Genomic DNA, 16,777 nt, shown 5'->3' with positions numbered 1-16,777 from the left:
ACAACCTGAATAGAAAAACCATATGATATTCTCACTAGACGATGAAAAAGCCTTTGACAATATCAACATGCCTTCATGATAAAGATTTTGGAGAGATCATGGATAACAGGAACACTCCTGAACATAATAAAAGCAATATACAGTAAACCAACAGCCAACATCAAACTAAATGGAGAGAAACTCCACAGAATTCCTCTAAAACCAGGAACAAGGCAAGGCTATCCATTATCTCCATATCTCTTTAATATTGTACTTGAAGTTCTAACTAGAGCAATAAGACAACAAAAGGAACTCAAGGTGATACAAATTGAAATGAAGTCAAATTTTCACTATTTGCAGATTATGTAATAGTTTACATAAGTGACCCTAAGAAAAAAAACTCTACTTGGGAACTCCAACAGCTGATAAACACCATCAGCAAAGTGTCTTTTTATGACTGCTTTACCTCACTCAGGATGGTTTCTTCTAGTGCCATCCATTTGCCTGCACATTTCAAGATCCCATTGTTCTTTTCTGCTGAGTAGTACTCCATTGTATAAATGTATCACATTTTCTCCATCCACTCTTCAGTTGAAGGGCATCTAGGTTGCTTCCAGGTTCTGGCTATTACAAATAATGCTGCAATGAACTTGGTTTAACAGATGTCCTTACTGTATGAATGTGCATCTTTTGGGTATATGCCTAAGAGTGGAATTGCTGGATCATGTGGTAGACTGATTCCCATTTTCCTGAGGAACCACCCTACTGATTTCCAAAGTGGCTATATGATTTGGCACTCCCACCAGCAGTGGAGGAGTGCTCCCTTTTCTCTACATCCTCTCCAGCATAAATAGTCATTGGTGGTTTAGATTTTAGTCATTCTGAGGGGAGTGAGATGGTATCTCAGAGTTGTTTTGATTTGCATTTCCTTGATAGCTAAGGATGTTGATCAATTTTTTATGCGTCTTTCAACCTTTTTGGATTCCTCTCTTGAGATTTCTCTATTTAGTTCTGTACTCCAGTTTTTTATCATTTTTTATTTTAATTTTAAATAGCTTGTTTTACATGTCAATCTCAGTTCCCTCTCCCTCCCCTCCTCCCGCATTCCCCTTCCCCCACCCTCCCACCCTATTGCCAAATCCTTCCACATAGGGGATATCTAGAGTCTGTCATTTCACTCTGGGTAGGGTCCAGGCACTCCCCTAAGAGTCCAGGCTGACAGAGCATCCCTCTTTGTGCTATAGGCCCACGATGACTGTTTGTATTCCAGCGATAGACACTGATCCACAGCTCAGCGCCCCATAGGTTGCCCAGGCCTTCTCGCTGACACTCACATTTGTGGGGTCCAGATCAGTCCCATGCTGGCCTCCCCACTGTCGGTCTGGGGTCCAAGAGCTCTCCCCTGTTCAGATCAGCTGTCTCTGCTGGTTTTGCCAGCCCAATCTTTGCCAATTTGCTCATCATTCCTCTCTCTCTATCACTGGGTTCCTTGGGTTCAGTTCGGTGATTAATTGTGTGTTTGCCTCTGCTTCCATCAGTCACAGGATGAAGGCTCCCGGATGGTTATAGACATCAAGTTCATTATCAGGAATGGGCATTCGAGGTGGTCTCTCCACTATTGCTTAGCTTGCCAATTGGTGTTATCCCTTTAGATCACTAGAGGTCACTCTGGTGCCTGATCTGTCTTCTATCCTATGATTCCCTCTTGCCCCTATTCTACCCCCATCCACTCAACTTCCTGTTCCCCTATGACCAACTCTCTTTCTCTTCACCCCCCTCTCTTCTTCCCAGGTCCCACTCCCCCCCCACCCCTCTCCGTGTTCCCCATCCATTCAGAGGATCTTGTCTCAATCCTCTTCTCTTGGGTACTATGCATATATACATATCTTTTAGGTTCTTTCCTGTTTCCTGACTCTCTATCAGTGGAAGTGCAGACTGGCACTATCCTGATCCATGTCTAAAATCCATATATTAGTGAGTACATACCATGTTTGTCTTTTTGCGACTGGGTTACCTCACTCAGGATGGTTTCTTCCAGTGCTATCCATTTACCTGCAAATTTCAAGATTCCATTGTTTTTTTCTGCTGAGTAATATTGTGTAAATGTACCACATTTTCTCTATCCACTGTTCAGTTGAGGGGCATCTAGGTTGCTTCCAGGTTCTGGCTATTACAAATAATGCTGCTATGAACATAGTGGAGCAGATGCCCTTGTTGTATGAATTTGCCTCATTTGGATATATGCCTAAGAGTGGAATTGCTGGGTTCGGCAGCACATATACTAAAATTGTACTCCACTTTTTAATTGGTCCGTTTGGTGTTTTTTGTGACTAGCTTCTTGAGTTCTTTGTATGTTTTGGAAATCAGTCCTCAGTCAGATGTGGGGTTGGTGAATATCTTTTCCCATTCTGTGGGCTGCTTTTTGTCTTGCTGACTGTGTCTTTTGCCTTACAGAAGCTTCTCAGTTTCAGGAGGTCCCATTTATTAATTTTTGATCTCAGTGTCTGTGGTCTTCTTTATATTAAATAGTTAAATATAGTAAAACATGTAATTACAGGGGCAAAATTATATTTAGCTCAGCCAACAACAAAACAATCCTTCATTAAAATTATATAAAACAATGAACATTTATTTCCAATTTCAGATAGAGAGTAAATTTGTAACAAACAGAAGAGTTCTTCAAATTCACAGAAAATATCTTAGTTCCCTTTTGTGTTTCTCTTTCCCTTATAAGCTTTGCAAAATTAAAACCAGACTCTCTCACCAAGCAAATGTAGTTTATCTCTTTGGCTAAAACTCCACTGCAACTCAATTTACTTTATTTTTCCTGGATGAGATAACTCATTGTACACAATCACCTGTTGAATTAAGCAATGTCAAAGTTCCTGAATCTGATTATCTTTGTCCTTCATTTGAATTTTGGCAGTGCTTAACTTTAAATTTTATAATTGTGCACATTTTTTATAATTTTACATATGTTTGCTTTACTTGATTACTCCTTTTGCCTCTGTTCATCTCACTCCTTTCTACATCTTCTTCACAGTTCAATGAGTCAGTGGTATTTCTGAAGGTTCCTTGTTTATTATAACTGGGTTCATCTATTAAATTCCCACAGGTAATACCATCCCTCCAGTTTTTGCATTACTTGTTTTTATTTACAGATCATGTACTTCATTATTTTACAGAAGGTAAAATAGCATGTACTACATGGTTTTTCAATAACAGTATGTTACATATTGTTAAATGTTATGGACTATAGTAGTGTGCTATTCACAGAATTTTACTAAAGTCCCACTTTGTCAAATATCATCTCCTATCATTGTCTAGTCTCTCCAGAAAGACTATATTGTTAGTTAGCATGGTGAATATAGAGTCTGTGTTAAAACCTACTTCCTTGTTATTGGTGATATGTGTATTTTTCAATACCTGAAAATAAAAGCATGTTTGGATATAACTAAAATCTAGCTAGTTGCTGTTTTGGAATATTAACTTATGTAAAGTTGTGTTGAATTTCTTTACCTTATCCACCTAATGCACCAGATTGGTCTAATGAAAGGTAATGGCCAATAACTAGGCAGGAAGTCTAGATGGGATTTCTGGGCAAACGGAATGAGTAGGAGGAGGAATCTAGTCTCTACAGAGACAGAGGAAGACAGATGAAGGCAGAAGGAGAGAGGAAGTTGCCAAGAAACACCGGTGGCCAGACAGAGAGACACACAGGAAGCAAGGAAGCAGAGCATATAGAATGAAAGAAAGATAAAACAGCCCAAGGCAAAACATAGATGAATCAAAACAGGTTAAATTAAGTTATAAGAGCTAATGGGAATAGCATAAGCTAAAGCCCCAAGCTTTCGTAATTAATAAGAAGATTCTTTGTCATCATTTGGGAGCTGGCTGATGGGACAGAGCTACAAGGTAATTTTTTCAAATTGTCACCAGTGTTTAATGTACATATCAGAGCGATTTCCACCATTGCCTATTTGTTTTGTGATATTAGTCTGTAAGAATCATAGTTCATGCTCTTTTCACTGTTGATTGACATCAATGGTTCTTCTGAAATCTTGCAACTCAGTGTGTAGTAATCCTAAACTTATTCTTGCATCTTAGAGAGAAACAGCTGTATAACTGCTGGGCTTTAGTAGGTTGAGTTATGGACCATTAGGCTCTTTGTTTGTTATGTCTGGTATTTTTCTGGGTTATAACAAAGCATGAATGATCTTTCTCATGGCAACTTCAGTAGCTTAGCAGAGTTAAGAGAAATATATCTCTTCAAGTGTCAATCTAGAGCAAACATGCATCTGTGGTCAAATACCTTCTTATCTAAAATTAGTAGTAAAAGAAAAATATCATCTATATTGTGGTTGAGATTTTTTAGTTGTTTTCAAAACATTACAAAGTTTACAATGCCCAGTAAAACTGTCTTCCTTTGGATTATAATTTTAAATGATACTTTTGCTCCACAGCAATAGTGGTCCCCTCCCACCAACACCCCTAATATCCCCTTAAATCTACTTCTTAAATTAGATCATTATCAACAAATTCCTTAATGCATGCACATTATCTATTTCCAATTTATTAATTTATTTAACAGACTTCCTATGGACCATTTCTGTGCCTCAGCAGGTAAAGGCATTTGGTCCAAATCCTGATGACCCGATTTTGATCCCTGAGACCCACATTGCAGAAATGAAGCAGTTCTAAGTTTCCCTCTGACCTTCACTGTACTTGCACAATATGCAAATCCATATTAAATAAAAATGTTACAATAAAGATATTATAACTTAAAAATAGTAATTATGAACCCATTTTTCTTACTCTTACATGTGCTTTTTTGGTGTGTGTGTGTGTGTGTGTGTGTTATATATGGGTAAGACTGAGCATGTGTGCATGCCTTGGTATATGTGTAAATGTCAGAGACAACCTTTAGGCGTCATTTTTTTTCTTTCCATCTTGTTGAGGCATGCACATCTTGTTGTTTCTATCTCTGTGTCCTCCTCTATTCCAGGTTAGCTGGCCCATGACTACTGGGTTGTTCTGTTGCTTCTGTCACTATCACACTGAAGGACTGCTGGGATTACATATGTGATGTACCACATGGCTTTTTCCACTTCTGAGACCTGTACCTGGGTGTTAAGATTTGCAGGACAACTACTGGTACCTACCCAACCATCTTTCCAAGATAAATCTGTGCATTCTCAAACTTTTCAATGAACATAGTGGTCATTGAATCTTGTTAAGCAATATTTTATGTTCAAATCCTTCTTGTTCTACTCATTTAAGTATTTTTGAGGAATAACACATATACATTTACTTTACTTTTTATCATGTGTCAAGAAGAGATGGGAATTATGGAAATTCTGCAAAAATAGATTATGCTTACAAACTAACTTAGGATCTTATAATTTATATTAAACTATAGTCAAATACAAAAGAGTTCCTCTTCTACAAATATTTTCTGATATCTTTGATGTCACCTTATTATCTAATCAGAAATATGCTAGCTACAAAATATAGTGTGGAATATCTTGAGTTAAGCTGATACTTTTTATTTTTTATTTGGACCTTACGCCAATGGATGAGACTGATAGTTTTACCATAGATGAAACATTAAGTCTCAAAAGTAGAGAATAACTTACCAAAATTCCATTTTACAGTGCAAGAAAATATGTCTCAGTAGAAATCAAGAAACTTCCGAGATCATTATTACCACTTTCTAGATCATGAAGACATGAAAAATTGTAAATTATTTTTAGAGGAAATGATGAGGACAACAACAGTCATAGTACTTTAATACTATATGTGTGAAATCATGACCATGATGAGTCCCTCTCGGTCTTATCAAGTAGATAAGTTTATAATGTGATGCCTCAAGATTTAAAATGTGTGATAATAAATTCGCAATATTTTTGTTTGTTTGTTTGTTTTTAGAGACAGGGTTTCTCTGTGTAACAGCTCTGGCTGTCCTGGAACTTGTTGTGTTGATCAGGCTGGCCTCATATTTAAAGATCCACTGCTGGTGCCTCCTGAGTGCTGGAATTAAAGGCATGTGTCACCATCACCTGGCCTTGCAATTCTGAATTTAAAATTTCTATATTCACAAATGTATTTAACATACTCACAATTTCATAGAGTCTTACAAATCATCATCCTAACAGGATAGAATAATGATACCTAAAGATAATAATAAAAAATGACTGCAATTGTTTTACTTGCAAAAATGAGAATTTTCAGTATTTCTGATGTAATTTAGAATGACAAAATAAATGCCCTTATCTGAATTTATATTTTAAAGAAAGAAGTATATTTCAGAGCTAATGTTCTCTTTCTCTATATTTAGAACCCTATAATCTTCCTTTGTATTCAAAATAATTCAACTGTACTAATTGCTCTACTGTCTCCTCTGACATCAGGCCTAAAAGATTACAACTATTTAGAAAGTATCTCCATTCTACAGTGTTTCCTCCTCTAGTTGCCATATTAATTTAGAATGGAAAATGGTTACCTATCATTGGCTCTACTCTGCCATCTCTCATCTCTGTGCCAGAGTGTCCTGGAATTTCAATCTGTTTAGCCAATGACTTTTGGGGCAGTAAGCCCTAGGAAATGTTTTTTTGTGCCTACGAGCCAGTGCATAAGCTGAAGAAAAGGTTCTCCTGCTCTCTTGCTCTCTTGGGTGTTGGGAGCAGAGCAGATGTCTTGATGTTGGTGCTTTTTACCCCTGGTTCAGAAGGAAGCTGGGTCAGCTGTTCTGTATCGGTGAATGTTTACCCCTACTTGGTACCCAAACAAATTCTCATGGATTCACACCACACTAGCATATGCATGCATTAGGGAGTTGCTGATATGACAAACACTATATTCAAACCTTAAACCAACAAATGCCTATGGATTTAGTAATCCAGATTTTGAATGTCTGATTAAGACATAGTGTCTTTAATCTAAAGAAAGGTTGGAATATAATCTCTGGTTTCAGCCTAAAGAGATTTTAGGATATATGATATGATGGTCGTGTTTACCAAATTGCATTGATAGTGACATTAGCTAGAGGTTGTAGCTTGTATGCAAACAAACAAGTAGCTTTTGTTTGAAAAAAAATTTAAGGGAATTAAGTGACAAAGTGACACCTGGGGTGAGAGACCATAATGGTAAGAGGGGCCATTGTTAGAAGGCTCACACAATAATCAGAACTAGAGTGTGTGGACTGAAAGGCAGATTAGAGGCTGGAATTCCTATGTCTAAGCTCTATATTCTAGAGTATATCCTTGGAAATTACCAAGCACATGCATATTTTATGATGAGCAATGGGTAGTTTCTTTCTTTTCCTTTAAAAAATGACTTCTTGGTTTTATCTGACTGTGCACAATTGTGTAATATGCGCTCTTTCTTTTTGAACTCTTTTTAGTCACAATCACTGTCACAGTTTAGTGGCTGCTGAGAACACATTTTTAAATGCACTTACAAATTTGAATGGCATCATATGTCATTGTTTTTGTGTGGCTCTAAATGTAAAAATAATGAAGTTACTAATGGGTTGATTTTCTACTCAGATTTTCTTTTTAGTAATATTATTCAAGTTGAACAAGTTATTATTCCCTGTTTATTTCCAAATCTTCTCTTGCCCTTCATCTTTGATTCAGGACTTATCCTTCATTTTAGCACATGCTCAGAATTTGAGAATATGTATGGGATTATCAGATATATAGAAAAATGCAGATTAGGGCTGGGAGATGTCTTAGAGCTAAGAGCGCTTGCTGTGGAAGTTTGACATTCTGGGGTTGGATTCTCAGTGCCACTTAATATTTAAAAGTTAAATAGGATGTAAACCTAGATATATGAGGGAACAAAAAAAGCATTAAAGTGCTGATACCAGACAGCTTAAGTCTCACTGAGAAATCCCATTACAGAGGAATAAGGTGAAGAGTAGTTGAGAAGATTCCTGACTTCCTTCCTTGTCTTCCAAGTTCATGAGCAGGGTTGTACATGAACATGCACAGATGTATACACTACACATGAGGACATACATCAAAGACAGAGAGGTGGAGGTGGCAGAGATGTTGGATAGGTGGAATATTATTAAATGAATACAAATTATATTCATTCAAACCAGTGTCTTATTTTGAGGGACCTACTTACCTGTTTAAAGACACATTTTACTGCCACGTGTGGGTGGCACACACCTTTAATCCCAGCACTCGAGAGGCAGAGTAAGGAGGATCTCTGTGTGTTCGAGGCCAGCCTGGTCTACAGAGTCCAGGATAGCCTCCAAAACAATACAGAGAAACCCTGTCTCGAAAAACCGAAAAAAAAAGACACACTTTACTTTCTCATCTGTGGCACAAGGTACAATAGTGATACTTTTCCTGGAAGGGCATATGTTTCATGTAGGAATTCCAACTCATTCTTATGAAAAAGTACAATCTTCCTTCAAAGTTTAATGTAAAAAGTAGTAATGTTTACACACATTTCAAGATAGCTTGTTTAGGGTACTGCAGTAAAGCTACTTTAGTTTCTTTCCTTTTCTCTATTGCTTATATAGTATTTGTTCAAATGAATTTAAAAAATGGCAATTACAACCTTTGGATCAACCACTGTTGTTTCTTTTAAGCTCTTAAAGATGTGTGAAAGTCATCCTATCCATTTCTTTTTTGTTTGTTTGTTTGTTTTGTTTTACGAAACAGGGTTTCTCTGATTGTTTTGGAGGCTGTGAGTCCAGCCTGGCCTCGAACTCACAGAGATCTGCCTGCCTCTGCCTCCCGAGTGCTGGGATTAAAGGCGTGCGCCACCACCACCCGGCATCCTATCCATTTCTTAAATAAGACCAATACATACATATTTATTAACTTTTACACTGTTAAAAAGCTATGTCTCCTGGCATTTTATGGAATTTTCTGTGAAAATGTTCTAGTTTTGTATACACCGGTGTGCTAATGATGCGGTCGTTTATAATCTTATAAATTTTGCTATGGCATCACACTTTGCTTCATGATACATGTTAGCATCTGGATTTATTTTCTTTATTCCATATTTTCTTGGAAGTGAGTAGTTTTAAACACTTTCCTTAATGCCTGTCTTGCCTGGAGTCTTTCTCAGTAGTAGATCTTTGGTCCTCAGTAGCTACTTGCTTTTACTCTTTTTCTAACAGTCACTGAGCATTCATAGCAGTTTATAGTTTGTGTTTTATATTTACACCCTTTGGAAAGCATATGATTGATTCTGATTTCGTTCTATATTGTAAAAGAAATTATATACCCTCAAAAATAATTTACTATTAAAATCTAAAAATTATCCTTTAAGGAAAAATAACTTTATACAAATATTAGCAATGGTAAAATATAGCCATCTTACTTTACTTTTTTCTAATTCCAGTTTTCAACATATTTGAATTTTACGTTTGTATGAGAGGATTAACTTTTCATCATTTTTGTTCTAATGGTTTTATTGAAAAAAATCTTGAGTCAAGGCTGCAGGAAAAGTCATTGCATACAATTAACTTTAGTTCATACTTGTTGGCTTTACAGGAAGATTTTTATCGTCATTTGAAAGGAAATGCATGTGTTCACCCTTGATATATACCTGTACCAATCATCTATCTTATGCAGAGGACATTCAGTGGTTGTATTAAACAATGCATGTTTCCAGTACAGAGATGTTTTCAAACCTTTTCCTAATCTATTTCACATATAGGATGATATTAATACCTTTCTAAATCTGTTTCATATATAGGATGATATCAATACCTTCAAAAACTGGGTGGTTCTTCTACACACGAAGTGTACTGGGAAAACAGACTTCATGCACACCCTGTCAAAGAAGTTGGAGAACTTGAAAGTCAAGAGTTAGTCGTGGTAAGAATAGAGGATACCAGGATGAGAGATACCATAATAGTTGGAGTCATTATAGCTTTAAGGAGAGAGCTGAAACTAAGTGAGATTTCCAGACATCTACAAGGATAACACCAACTGGAAAACTAAGCAATAGCGGAGATACTACATTAATAGCCCCTACCTGATGATAATGTTGATGACTACCTTTTATGCCATCCTAGAACCTTCATCCAGTGACTGATGGAAGCAGAGACAGATACTTATAGCTAAACTGAACTGACCCCCTGGTATCCAGTGACAGAAATGGAGGAGTGATTAGCAAAGGGGTAAAGACCATGCTGGTGAAACCCACAAGCTGACAGGACAAGTGGGAGATCTTGAACCCCAGACTCATGGCTAAGAGGCCAACAGCGGACTGATCCAGACTTCATGAATGTAGTGTCAGTGAGGAGGCCTCAGAAATCTCTGGGGCTTTGGGTAGTAGATTAGTGTTCACCATGGCATACAACGGAACTTTGGGAGCCTGTTCCACATGGTGAGATGCTCTCTCAGCCTGGACACACCGGGATGGGCCTAAGTCCTGCCCTGAATAAAATGATAGGTTCTGGAGATCCCCCCAAGAAGGGCCTCACCCTCCCTGGGGAATGATGTGGGGATTGGGCTGGGAGTAGGGCATGTGGGGACGGGGCTGGTGGAGGGAGAAGTGGGGGGAGCTGGGATTAACATTTGCAGCATGCATGTTTCTAATTAAAAAAAAAAGAATTTACCTTTCATTCAAATCCATTTGCATCTTCATCAGAATGTATACAACCAAATGATTTAGACTGATTAAGTACACTACAAAATGTAAAAGTGAGGAGACTGGATAAATAACTGGCCAGAACATCCAAATTATCTCCCTTCAGTATGTTGCTTTTAGATTTTTTTGCTCTTACCTCTTTCCACCTGTTCATTATGTACTATACACTTTGCTTCCTTTGTTTCTTTTTCCTAGACTTCAAAGTGAAGACATATTTTTGCATCATAACTGGAAAGAAAGGTGTGAAGGAAGAGAGAATGTAAGTGAAAGAAACCAGAACTGTTTTTTTTTTACAAGAGATAGAAACCATGTGTGTGTTTTTTTCTTTTCACAGAAAAATAGATGAAATAAAGTGTGGTGGCCTGAAAGTGGATCTGTGTACTATCATTAAGAAATGTAAATACTTTCAGTGACTGTATATATAGTCACCTGATCATCATCAATATAAGAAAGACTCTCCGGCTAAGTGGAGACAACATATATGGTGCTCTGGATGTAAAAGTTTTCCCGTTCCTAGGATATGGCTTCACATAGCAAGTGTAAAACCATGAAGAGAATCCCTAGTGGAGATTTAAAACAAAACAATCCATCACTACAATCCTTCATTTTGAGTATTCTCAAGACGGGGAGGATTGAGAAACTATTTAGAATGACAGCAAGAATGTCCCTGGGGCTGTGCTGAAAACATTTGTTGAAGATAGCTGTCTTGTTTTCAATAGAATTCTGTGGTGTAATTTCACTCCCTGGGTCCCCAAGTACCCTTGACTTAATTGCTTTCTTTACTTATATTAAGTTGAGTGGTTACATATGACTGTTGGAATCAGGGGTAAAGTGTTCCTGTTCAGTTCTAGAGTTTGTAAGGAAACTTTATCCAGATTAATACTAGACACAAAATTTCAAATAAGAATTTGGTATTGCTTGGCCAACTACAGATAAATAATAATTTGAAATTCTTCCTATGGAAAAGTAGTATAAATTTGAAGTTCTGTGTTTAGAAAACAGCATGTATTATCTTTCTCATTTTGTTTTCCTATCTTGAGAGGAACAAGTACCAAATGCTAAGGTACACAAAAGCTTTTTCTTCTTTTCCTTTATTTAAAGAAATTCTGTTTAATCACAGCAGATTCTAAAATATTGTCCAAAGGATTTATATCAAAAAAGGGATGCTCATCTGACTAAGAACTGTGAGGGGTCTGCTAATGAATGGTTTTCAATGAGAAGCTGAAAATGTACTGATATGCTTTTATCCATTTTATATTTTTAAAATTCCATGTTATATTCCAATCACAGTTCTACATCTCATCCCTCCTCCAACTTCCCTTGCCTCCTCACCACCACTTAGTCAATCCCTAGTCCATTCCTCCTCATGGGTAAGGGCTCCCATGAGGAGTCAACATATTCTGGCAATAGGTTGGGGTAGGACCAGGCCCCTCTCCCATGCATTAAGGCTGAACATAGCATCCCACCATAGTGAATGAGCTCCAACAAACTAGCTCATGTACTGGAGTCATATAGTGGTTCTACTGCCACTGAGCATTGGCATCTCACTCTAAGGAATGGGCTTCAACAAGTTAATTCATGTACCAGGTTTGTATTATAGTTCTACTACCAGGGGCCCCTCCGATAACCCAAAGTTTCATAATTGTTTCCCACGTATAGAGGGCCTAGTTTGATCCCCTGAAGTCTCTGTAGTTCCAGGTCTAGAGTTCATGAGTTTCCATGAGCTTAGGTCAGCTCTCTGTAGATTTCTCCATTATGAACTGGACTTCCCTTCCTCATATATTTCCTTCTCCCCTTTGCCTGTATTTCTGGAGCTCAGCATAGTTCTTGGTTATGGATCTCTGCTTCTGGTTTCATGAATTGCTGTATAAGGGTTCAATGATAGTTGGGTTAATCATCAATTTGATTACAGTGGTAGGTCAGTTCAGGAATCCTTGGAGTCTTAGTTGGGGTCTTCCTTGAGGATTCTTGGGAGTTACCCTAGTTAGGATAAATCAAAAGTTTTAAATTCATATTTTGTTTCAGTGGAAAGCTAAATTATTTAGTAGCCTCTATCACTTAAGCTCTCTAATGATTAAACAAATCCTGTAAAATCAATGTGGTTCCATGTAGTTTTTTTAGTGGCAGTCATTAAATCTAAGTTTTAGTAGATATCTCTGATGCACCTACTTGAAAAGATGTGATATGGTGATTTAAGCTATCTTCAGCCCATCGACAATTAGAAAGGCTTCTGGAGAAAGTAAAGAGAGTCTGCAAAACTTTCTGTAAATGCAAATTTACAGTGTGGGAGCTCATATTCACACCAGGATTTGTGCACAAGCCAGATTTTATCCATGTTCAGACCATGTGCTCAGGCTTTCATGTCAGTAAACAAACTACAGCACTACAGGACCCAACTTGCCACTCATAGTGCAGAACTCAAAAGAAAGCAGATTTTAAGAAACCTCACTGACTCAGGACCCTGTGAACAAACCATTCCTTTAAGTCACTGGATGGCTTGTTTTAAGTGCTGACTTTTTCGTTCAACAAGCAATTCTATAGGGTCATGTAACACATAGATCTTTGGCTCTTCATTCTCAGTAGCAGTGACTTTCCAACTCCTCTCTTCTTCCTTTCTCTGAGTTACTCTTGACTCTTTTTTCACTTCAGAGTAAATCTCTATAAACTGACTCCTCTCATAACTCTAAGTAGTTTAAGCATTCATTGGGAGGTTATTCAAGAATGTCAACCTGATCCATAGTATCAATAACTAAGTCTAACAAATTTGGTAGTTGACTGTGAGATCAACTTTATCACTGTATACGTAAGCCATTTTCTCAAAAATTTTCTAATTAATAAAGTGATATAAAGGACTTTGCTAGGATCCAGGCATCTGTACTGGCCTAAGCTTGGGGTTCTGACAAGATATTCCCTCAGCTGAAGCCACTAAGAGTACCACCTGTACACATTCACCATGTTCCCTTTTAAAAGGGCCTGCCCACTTTCTATTTTTTCTTTCCTCTATCTCTGCTTCTCTGACTATCATTTATCCCTCCTTCTCTCTCTGTCTTTCTCAGTCTCTCTCTCTCTCTCTCTCTGTCCTTCTGTCTCTTTGCCTCTGTCTTCTCTTCTTCTGATCCTTTCCACAGTAACTGGTCTCCCTTCTCCCATTCCATGTTTTCCCATTCACTTTCCCTCAGTAAAAATCCCTCCATCCAAACTCTGCCTCATGGAACCATTCTCTAACCTGATGCTTTTTAGAATCACAACTGATTACATTTTTGCCTTATCAAAATAAAGCCAGAAACTGATAGGTATTAACAAACACATTAATTGAGATTGATGGATAAATTTATGAACATATTAAGAATTGTCATGGTGAAGGGGAATCTGTTTATCCAGCAAAACACTTTTTAACTATTAAAATTTACATTTTATTACATTATCATTCAAAAATTAAATTTTCAATCATAGATATGAGCTGTTCTGAGCATCAGGTTATTTTGTTTTAAATATGTTTCACTTTTAGCAATTTAATAATCTCATCAATAATTGATGCATGCAAAATTGTTTTGGTCAAATACAAAAATGAATTAATAAGCCCTCTCAAAAACTTGTACTTTTCTATGCTTTTTATTACTTTAATTTTAAATAGCTTGCTTCACATGTCAATCCCAGCTCCCTCTCCCTCCCCAACTCCTGCACTCCCCCATCATCCCCCCCAGCCTACCATCCTATTGCCACTGCCGTCCACATAGGGGATATCTAGAGTCTGTCATTTCACTCAGGGAAGGGTCCAGGCACTCCCCTAAGAGTCCAGGCTGAGAGAGCATCCCTCTTTGTATTATGACACATGAAGTCCATTTGTATGCCAGGGATAAACATTGATCTACTGCCCAGGGCCCCATAGGTTGCCCAAGCCTCCTCACTGACTCTCACACTCCGGGGATCTGGATCAGTCCCATCCTGGCCTCTCAGATGTCGGTCTGGGGTCCAAGAGCTCTCCCTTGTTCATATCAGCTGTCTCTGCTGATTTTGCCAGCCCATTCTTTGCCAATTTGCTCATTGTTCTTCTCTCTCTGTAACTGTGTTACATGGGTTCAGTTTAGTGTTTAACTGTGGGTGTTTGCCTCTGCTTCCATCAGTCACTGGATGAAGGTTTTAGGATGGCTATATACATCAAGTTCATTATCAGGAATGGGCATTTAAGATGGTCTCTCCACTATTGCTTAGCTTTTCACTTGGTGTCATCCCTTTAGATCACTAGAGGTCTCCCTGGTTCCAGATCTGTCTTCTAGCCTATGATTCCCTCTTCCCCCTATTCTACCCCCACTCAACCTTCCTGTTCCCCCATGACGTACTCTCTCTTCCTCTTCTCCCCCTCTCTTCTTCCCAGCTCCCACTCCCCTGAACCCCTCACCATATTCTCAATCTGTTCAGAAGATCTTGCCTCATTTCTCTTCTCTGGGGTACCATGCATATCTCTCTTAGGTTCTTTCCTGTTTCCCAGACTCTCTATCAGTGGAAGTGCAGACTGGTACTATCCTGATCTATGTCTAAAATCCATATATGAGTGAATACATACCATGTTTGTCTTTTTGTGACTGAGTTACCTCACTCAGGATGAAGTGCTCAACATCCTTAGCCATTAGGGAAATGCGAACAAACTTTGAGATACCATCTTACTCCTCTCAGAATGGCTAAAATCAAAACACCAAAGACAATTTGTGCCTGAGAGGATGTAGAGAGAGGGGAACACTTCTCCACTGCTGGTGGGAGTGCCGACTTGTACACCCACTTTGGAAATCAGTATGGAGATTCCTCAGGAAAATGGGACTCAATCTACCACAAGACCCAGCAATTCCACTCTTTGGAATATATCCAGTTGATACAAATTCATACAAGGACATCTGCTCCACTATGTTCATAGCAGCATTATTTGTAATAACCAGAACCTGAAAGCAACCTATATGCCCCACAACTGAAGAGTGGATAGAGAAAATGTGGTACAATTACACAATGGAGTATTACTAAGCACAAAAAAACAATGGAATCTTGAAATTTGCAGGTAAATGGGTGGCACTAGAAACTTGTTGTTTTAGATCCTTGATTCTTATGTTTTAGAATTACAGGCTCATGGTATAAAATTGAAATATTAAATGAATTTACATAGTTAATATGTAATACTGGTATTTTTAGATGTTAGAAATTAGGGAGATATTTAATTGTTTTCATTTTAACTGTAATTAGTGAAATACTGCTCTTTACATTTCAAACCAACCAACACCATTCTTCAAGCTATAACAATAATCAAGCATTCTTCATAGTTTTCAAGTTATTCATCCAAAGGAATTATATTATTAAATATCAACTTAAAGACATAACTATGGCAAATACAGTGTGAAGAATTTATCTAAGTTAGTGTTTTATAGTTATTAACACAAATAAAGACACTGTAAAGAAAGAAAGTGCCTTCAAAGTCCTGAAATGTCAATAAACATATGATGGCAAAGTGATAGGTAGAGTCAGCATTGAAAGCTACTATACACTTGGTGGTCATCAATGGAAGGCAGAAGTCATAGTGTTTGTTGTGGACATATTAACTGAGGATGAGGAAGTAATGATAGTGATAACTCACAGAAAATTAAGGATGTATCAACAAAAGTATTTCAATTAAGCAAACTTTTAAATAGAAAGGAAACCTTGGAATACTTACCTTTGTGTGTTTGTGTGTGTCTGTGTGTGTATGTGTGTGTGCATGTGTGTGTGTGTGCACGTGTGTGTGTAATTTTCCAATGAAGTAAAAGGGATACCCAAAAGGATATCAGGAAATGGAAGGTTCTTGTATGGCTGTTTTATTCATTTAATTTTGAGCTGTGAATGAGGTTATAATTCTATTTTGCCCTTAGTTTGAACTCAACTAACCATCTTTCACTGGAAAGGAAAGTCAACTTTTGACACAGAGGTAGTAAAATCACGTTTGGATCACCCCCACAAAAAATTTCAGCATGTGGTAATTCTTTGATGCTGTGATTATGTTATCTGGGTTTGCTTTTTTAATTTTTTCTTATTGACAATAGATTTTTTCATACAATATATGCTTATTACTGTTTCCTTCCCTCAACTAATCCCAGATCCTCTCCACCTTCCCACCCAGCCAAATCCATACTCTGTTTCTTTCTCATTAGAAAGCTAA

The sequence above is a fragment of the Mesocricetus auratus genome, unplaced genomic scaffold (assembly GCF_017639785.1).
Source record: "Mesocricetus auratus isolate SY011 unplaced genomic scaffold, BCM_Maur_2.0 Super-Scaffold_100015, whole genome shotgun sequence".
In the NCBI taxonomy this organism is placed as follows: Eukaryota; Metazoa; Chordata; class Mammalia; order Rodentia; family Cricetidae; genus Mesocricetus; species Mesocricetus auratus.
This window is presented reverse-complemented; position numbering follows the sequence as displayed.